The sequence below is a fragment of the Trichosurus vulpecula genome, chromosome 3, assembly GCF_011100635.1.
Source record: "Trichosurus vulpecula isolate mTriVul1 chromosome 3, mTriVul1.pri, whole genome shotgun sequence".
NCBI lineage: Eukaryota > Metazoa > Chordata > Mammalia > Diprotodontia > Phalangeridae > Trichosurus > Trichosurus vulpecula.
The window spans coordinates 441782199-441790876 of NC_050575.1; the positions used below are offsets into that span (position 1 = coordinate 441782199).

General features: G+C 35.5%; 1 pseudogene; it reads right to left on the reverse strand.

Moving 5' to 3' along the window:
• Positions 1–1610: 1610 nt before the first annotated feature.
• Positions 1611–3705, reverse strand: LOC118842858 (annotated as a pseudogene).
• Between the last annotated feature and the right edge of the window lie 4973 nt (positions 3706–8678).

Genomic DNA, 8678 nt, shown 5'->3' on the forward strand with positions numbered 1-8678 from the left:
AGCAAACACTCTGTTTCAGCAACCACTCCAGTTTTTTTTTCCAACAACTGAAGAACAAGGTCTCTTAATTTCAGTGCCTTCTCTTCCTGCTCTTTATTCCCTAATAACCCTCTTCCCCTGGGCAGAGAGAGAGGGAGAGGGAGAGAGAGAGAGAGAGAGAGAGAGAGAGAGAGAGAGAGAGAGAGAGAGAGAGAGTGTGTTTGTTAGTTTATTTGTTTATGTGTTGTCTTCCCCCATCAGATTGTTAGCTTGCTTGAGGGCAGGAGTATCTTTTCACTCTTTTTGTATCTCCAGCATTTGGCATACTGCCTGTTACAGAGTTGATGCTTAATAAATTATTGATTGGGAAAATAGGTTTGAAAATAGAATTTATTAATTAAAAGATCGTTAGTAACCTTAGGGGGCAGCTAGGGGGCACAGTAGATAGAACACTGAGCTTAGACTCAGGAAGACTCATATATATGTGATGCATATAATACATATATATATATATATATATATATATATATATATATATATATATATATGTTTTTTTATCTTTTGTACCATATGAAATATTGTCTTTTCTCATCCATTTATTACACAGCATTGTATATTCCAGCATTTTGATGAAGATTAAACAGATAATTTTCTCCGTTTTTCTTTGGGACAAGAACTTTTACAAATACTGCATTACTACTATTGTGCAACAAAATGCTTTAGAATTAAACTGTCTCAAGTAGATATTTACTAAACATATTTTGAAAACATGAATACACTGATGCTTGGCATTTTAATTACTACCTTGTATTAGTATTATGTTTTTATAATACCTTAATGCTGTATAATTATTCAAAAGAAAATATGGCAAGAACTCAGTCTTTCAATTTCTCTGCAGTGAGTGGAGATAGATTAAAGCAGCTATATCCACAATCTCTCATAAATTTAAGAGTAAGATCTCTGTTTGTGGTTATAAATATTCTCCATGGCCATTGCACAGAGTCAAGAGGATTGCTGTGTGAGTGGATCTAAGCCATGATTGTGGCTTTTTAACATGATGCTATGATCAACAAAACTGAATTACAAGTTACAACTATAATGCTTGGACAGGGGGAGGTGAGAGAATTGTGAAAATTGTGAAAACAAAACTGAATCCATTCCATAAAACTGACTCCATTTTAGGACCAACTGTTTCTTTATGTTGCCAAAGAAGGAAGTATGACTACTGACCTCTAGCTTCCAAGCAAGAGGTTGAAGTTTGTAATGTTTCTTGTATGTGTTCTTAGGGGGAGTTTTGACTAGTCAGAACAAAATTTGCACTATGTGGGTTACAGAACATTTTACATGATCCTTGTTCATGATAGAGCTTCCTTCTTTAGCTCTGGCCTTACCTTTGTTGTACCAAGCAACGAAGGAGTGTCTTCCCCAGGCTACCACAACCAAAGGAGCTTTCTAATCTAACTGCTGACTTCCCTTGACCAGAGAAAGTATTTCCAAATAAATGAGCTTTTTTTTTTTTAATGTCTTCAGTAGTACATCTAAGTGAGTAGAGAAATAGGTGTCTGTGCTGGAGAGGTACTAGACCACACAGATAAAGTAAGTCCCCAAAGTTATCAAAAGACAAATCAGACCTATTTGGTCAGAAACTTGTCTTTGTTGTGCTGAAGGGAAGCTCTCTCTGGGCAAAAGTCTGAGCATAGGAGACGGGAGAGTTAGATGAGAATTATCACATACACCATCAACAGGATGCTGAGCAGAAAGGCACCCTCTGTCCTCTGCCCCAGGTACCAAAAGAAAACGTTTGTGGGGTAGGCCTGGGGAGCCAGGCAAAAGAGGATATACATGAACAGGTCGATGTACTTATTGAAACAGTAGAAAACACAGTCCTGATTGTTCCTGAGTTTCATCATCATTCTCATCATAAGAAAGATGTTACTGACATCCACAAATAGGGTCATGACCCCCCCTGCCACGAAGGTGCCCTTAAAGATGCCTGAGACAAAGGCAGAAATGGCCAAAACATGGTAGACCAAATATTCCCAAGAAGCCTGGGCCTGCTTGCTCACCACAGTGTCCATTGTGTCATGGATGAAATAGCTGGTGAGAGGTATATAAAAGGTAAATTAGCAGCTTGAAAAGGTTCAACAAACCCTGACAGTAGAAGTGCGATTCCTCCCTGAATATCTCATATACATACAAATAACCATATTTGGTGAGTGACTGAAAGACCAACAGTGGGAGCTATTGAATTATGTGAAATTGGGTTTCAAACTGCAAGAGATTCAGCTGATAACTCATTTTGATCTCAATTTGACAATTTTGATTATTCAAGAACCTCAGATTGGCACAAAATATATTAAAATCTAAATGAGCCTCTAATTTGGCCTGAATTTGACTTTTAATTATAGCAAATTAAAGGCTTTGAGATTAGACTTTCCTTAGGAGATAAGGAAGTTAGCAAGTATATGTTTGTCTTATCATTTTGTCTGTGTTTTTGTTTTTCTGAAATGTTCAGAAAAATGTTCATCTTGTATCATGTTTAGTGTTTTTTGTAGATTGTGAGACCTTGAAAGATTGCTAAGAGGAAAATGCAGGCAACCAAAAAGACTGCTGAAAACCTGCAGCCAAAGAGTTTAGAATGGTGGGGAAGATAAATGAAGCTTCATAGTTTTATCCTTGAAGCAGCTCTCCATGCATTCTGTAATCTGATGCTGAACTCTATGTACTAGTGAGCAGGACCAACTTTCACTTTTTGCTTTCAGTGGGATATTAGGGTAAAATAAACCTTCAAGTTACTTTCTCTTTTTCGTTTAAGCCCTATACAGGTTGGAGTTACAGAGATAAAGTCAGATAATCAAAGAAAGAATATCTTTTTCCTGGTTTGTAGAAATGTGAATTAGAAACTGAATTTTTATCTGAAATGCATTATATTTATTATAAATTTCCAAATTATGGTAAAAACAGTAGATTTTTGAAAGTTTACTGTTTAAGCTTAAGCACCTCTCTTCCCTTTCTGGAGGGAAGGATTTGGAGTTGGGAAAGAAGTCTGAGATGGATTGATTCCACCGACATTACTAGTGTTGAGGCAAGATTTGAATAAATAACTTACCTCTTCTCTTTGTCCTATCTGATAAGACACTTCTCAGAAAATTAACAAATCCTGAAATGCCTTATTAGGTTTTGGGGTCCTACACTGTAGAATTTGTCTTAAGGAAAAATAAGAATAAGATTCTGAGAGTGAAAGATACAGAGATTTCTCACTCTTTCCTTGGAAATAGATAGAACTATTATTGTTTTAGTACAACGAAGGAAAGAAAGTGATTTCACTGATTAAAAAAAAAAAATCTGATGCTTAAAACTGTTTTTTTTTATTAATTCTTTCTTGACCACGAAAAGAGAGAGCCTTGTTTAGATCAGGGAGTGATTTAAAATTTAAGTGAGGATCAGCTAGCTGGTGCAGTGAGTAGAGCACCGGCCCTGGAGTCAGGAGGACCCAAGTTCAAATATGGCCTCAGACACGTGTCACACTTAATACCTGTGTGACTTTGGGCAAGTCACTGAACCCCAATTGCCCTGCCTTCCTCCCAAAAAAAATCAAGAGAGATTGAGGAAAAATTAGAAAAAAATTAAAAAGGGAAATTTAAATAAGGAATGGAAAAGGAGATTTGAATAAAAGGAGACAATAGAGATCTACAAGGAGAAACCACCTACTCACACTCACACCATTGGCCCATACTCTGTCGTGGATAATGGGCATAGATATTCACAATGATGGGAAGGGAGGAGGTGTCCTGGAATTAGGAATGTGTACAGGCAGAACTTTCAAAAGTCTTGTGTAACAGAATTGTTCTGGTAAATTAGAAGCAACATCACCTATGAAAATTGGAAAAGACCATTTGTAAATTAGGTGGTATAATGGATAGAGCACCAGGCCTGGAGTCATGAAGACCTGAGTTCACTCACTATTGATAGGAGAAATGCAAATTAAAACAATTCTGAGGTACTACCTCATACCTATTAGATTGGCTAATAAAACAAGGTAAATGACAAGTGTTGGGGAGGAATGTTGGAAAAATGAAACATTAATGCATTGTTGGTTGAGTTGTGAACTGAATCATCCACTCTAAAGAACAATTTGGATCTATGTCCAAAGGGCCATGAAGCCATACATACCCTTTGACATAGCAATACCACTACTTTTGATCCATCATTTACTCATTAATTTCTAGGAAAAAATTGTCAAGAGAAGGAAAGGGGGAAGGAAAAGAGAAGAGAAAAATGAAAAGAAAAAGAAAGTATATAAGACAAGAATATCTAATATTGATATAATTTATTTGTCTCTCTCACAACAACCTATTCTTACAAAAAAGAAAAGGAAGATCTCTCTTTGTAGTGGCCAAGAACTGGAAATTGAAGGGATGCCCATCCATTGGGGAATGGCTGAACAAGCTGTGGTATATGAATGTAATGGAATACTATTGTGCTATGAGAAATGATGAGTCGGCAGACTTCAGAAAAACCTGGAAAGATTTACATGAACTGATGCTCAGTGAAGTGAGCATAACCAGAAGAACGTTGTACAGAGTTACAGACACAGTGTGAAATGACAGACTTTGGTAGACTTAGCTCTTCTCAGCAATTCAAGGACCTAAAAGAATCCCAAAGGACTCATGACAGAAAATGCCATCCACATCCAGAAAACAAAGCAAAATAAAAAATATGGAGTCTGAATGCAGAGCACATCAGACTATTTTCTTTTCTTATTGTTGTTTTGTTTTGTTTTTCTTTCTCATGCTTTCTTCCAATCATAATTCTTCTATACAACATGACTAACATGAAAATATGTTTAATAGAAATGTCTATGTAGAGCCTATATCAGATTGCAAGCCATCTTGGGGAGAGAAGGGGAGAAAAATTAAAACTTACGGAGGAGAATATTAAAAACTAAAAATACATTAACTAGTAAAAAAGAAAAAAAAAAGGGAAAGAAAGAATGTGAAAGACAGGGAACCTTTGATTCAACAAACACACTTTGCTCAGACTTCCTTTAATTTTAGGGTGGTATTTGGAGATTATGGTGAGTCAAAATATTGCCAACCAAAATTATTGGCACACTTATTTTCCTTTTCTGAAATCTCTCAATGGAAACCTCTTTTCCCTCATTTTCATACTTTTAAAATTTATACTGAAACATGCCAGATTTAATTAATTAAATAGTTTAATGAATTATTACAGCAAACTTTTGGATTACTTTAATTTCTAATCAAGGATCAATACTTTTAAAGGAATCTTAAACCTAACAAAGCATGCCTTTTTTTTTCTATTGCCTTTGGGAAGGAATATTGTGTTAATAGAAATTTAACATAAGAGGACAGAGGCCTCCATGTCCCCTTAAATCATAGAAAAATTGACATTTTTAATCATAGAAGTGACTGTCATTCAAATGAAATTAGAGAAATTTAGCAATTGGAATCTTGGCTTGAGAGATACATTAGTGTATCATGACTAAAAAGATTAAGGTAAGAAAATTCAGCATTTACAGGAAAAGAAAAAAGAGAATAATTCAAGATTTTTCCATTTTGCTATTCATTTTTAGCAATCATCATCACCATCATTGTTGTTTTCAGAAGCATCATTATTGTCCTCATAATTAGCACTGATATGATGATTTACAGTTGGTCAACCATTTTACATTCTTACAGGGATATAAATTACAAGGAAGAAGAAAAAGAATCGAATTTTATAATTACAATAAATCCTGCAATGATGTATATCTTTAAAAAGAATGTGTAAAAATTGACTGATTTGATACAATTACTTATTGAAAAGTATTTAGAAGTAGAGAGGGAGGGAGGGAGGGGGAGGGGGGGAGAGAGAGAGAGAGAGAGAGGGAGAGAGAGAGAGAGAGAGAGAGAGAGAGAGAGAGAGAGAGAGAGAAAGAGAGAGAGAGAGAGAGAGAGAGAGAGAGAGAGAGAGGAGAGAGAGAGAGAGAAGAGAGAGAGAGAGAAAGAGAGAGAGAGAGAGAGAGAGGGAGAGAGAGAGGAGACAGAGAGGAGAGAGGAAGAGAGAAAAGGAGAGAGAGAGGAGAGAGAGAGGAGAGAGAGAGAGAGAGAGAGAGAGAGAGAGAGAGAGAGAGAGAGAGAGAGGGAGGGAGAGAGATTCCCCTATTCAAACACTTTATAGTCCAAAAAACTGCTTTTCTTGTTGTTTTTTATAATACAATGACCCATTCCCATGGCTCAGATCTACTCCATCTTTATTTCTCTTTCCTTCCAGATTCATCTCAAGCGCTCCTTTAGGCCTTTACTGATTTCTCCCTGTGGTTAAATATCTCAGTGATTAGTGGATTCAGGAACACTTGCGCTCACATATGGCCTCAGACTCACTCAGCGATGGGACCTTGGTAAGTCACTTAAATTCTCTCAGCCTCAGTTTTTTTTATCTGTAAAATGGAGCTAATAATTGCACTCATCTCATATGATTGTCTAAGAAACAAGTTATTTAATGTATTTAAAAAGCTTTGCACGCTTTAACTGATGAATAAATGTTAGTTATTGATGATGATGGTCATAATGATGGTACCTCCTACAATCACCAATATTAATTACCTACATACAGATCTTATGTGTTTACTTTTTAATCTTTACATGCTGTTTATTCTGATAGAACATACAGTCATAAAGGGCAAGGAGTGCGTTATTTTGTCTTTTTACACCAATGATGGCAAATAATAGGCACATAAGTCAAGTGAAGTTAATAAACATTTATTAGTCAGTTATGGACAGTGTTTTAAATGATGAGAAGGAATTAAAAATGCCCCTTCCCTCAAGAAGCTTACTTTTGAATGGAGGAATTAACCACTCATACTTCTTGATTGACTAAGATCCTTTGTTGGCTTAAAAATTAACATTAAATAAAGCACATCCCCTAGGTCTGATCACATGACAGAAGTAAAGGGAAGAGTGAAATATGTTCATATGTATAATTAAACAAAGAATGTGATAAGTGCTTAAGAGAGGTAGAAAAGTGTCAGATAGATATGTAAGTCCTAAAAGTTCAGAGGAGAAAAATACCATCCCTTTTTAGATGGGACTGTTTATGGAGCATACAGGATTTAAAATGATTGCCTAGATAGCACATATTTTTCTTTCCCATCAGGAAAGAAAGGGGTCATATATTCTGGGTTTTGTCATGATATTAATTAGGGAACTCATGTTTAGAAACATATTTGGACAATGATGGAGAGTTAATTTGGTTAAGGTTCATTTCTTTTTAAAATTGGAAAGGTTGATTAGAGTTATAATGTGGAGGATTTTAAAAACTAAGTCTTATTGGGTAATCAGTGGGAAATTGAGCTCTAGAGAGATGTCGTAGTAGGTAGTAGTACTAGTGGTAGTGCTAATATTAGTACTCTAGTAGTAGTAGTTGTAGTAGTAGTAGTAGAAGAAGAAGGAGAAGAAGGAGGAGAAGGAGAAGAGGTGGTGATGGTGGTGGTGGTATATTTTAAGGTTTTTCCACAGTTTTTAAAATAAATTATCTTAGTTGACATTATTAAAGCAGCATCGTATGTTGGATAGAGCGATTAAAATACTGATAAAGTACAAACATGACCAAGATAACAATAGGCAATGGATATAATATGTATCCGAGGATCAAGTTCTGATGCATGCTATTTCTATCGGGCACTTTCTATGCTTTCGGTTTCCTTACTCATAAGGTGAAGAAAGTAGCCTGTTAGTATTCTTCTTATTCTAGCTGTAGACTCTTTGTCTTTTTCATTTGTTTCTTTGTTTAAAGTGTTAAGAAGAAGGGAATGGGTTAGATGTAGTAGTACATTCTTGTTCTCAACTTTTGTGAAACAAAGACTCTAAAAGGATTCTTGACAATTTGTATTTATGTAACATGGCTTATAGGTGCCTTTTCATTTATATATTCTTTTCATCATGTTATAATGTAACTTTCTTGAAGTTAAGGATTTTTTTTTTCTTTTCCTCTTTTTGTATGCTCAGAATTTTGTCACTTATTAATGCTTAGTCTTTCCTATAGTCCATTCTTCTTTGCAAAACCTTACCTAAATACATTGCACTCTCAGGACCCAGAAATATTCATGATCTACGCTATGAGGAAGGCTGCCAACGAAAACTTCATTCTTGGAGCACCTTGGCACTTAGTAATTAATGCTTGATGATCTTTTGCTTGATTGGACATAGTTTATAAGAGAAATTAAGAATGAGAGAGAAAAATATTGGGGATATTTTTTTCTATTCCTTGTTGTTTACGCAGATTTAACCTAAGACATTCTCATACATACTCATTCACACCTGTGTTTCAAAAGTAGTTACCAGGCTGTTCTCCTTTTCTCATTGCTTAAAGTCTTCAATGTATCTCTTCAAAGAATCTCAGAATTGGAAGGACACTGGAAGGTCATCTGATCTTAGTAGCTGTACAATGCAGAAATATCTCTTCATATTCATAAAAGCAGTCAGATCAGCCTCAGATTTAATTCTTCCAATGAAAGAAAATCCACTATCTTCCCTTTCATCGCATTCCATTTTGGAGAAATCTAATTCTTAGAAAGCACCATATCCTCACCAACTTCTCTTGAAATAAAATTTCTCTGATAGTCATTCCTTTTACAGATGAAAACACTAGGCGAGGCTCCTAGAAATTAACTGACTCTGTCAAGATAACATAACTGG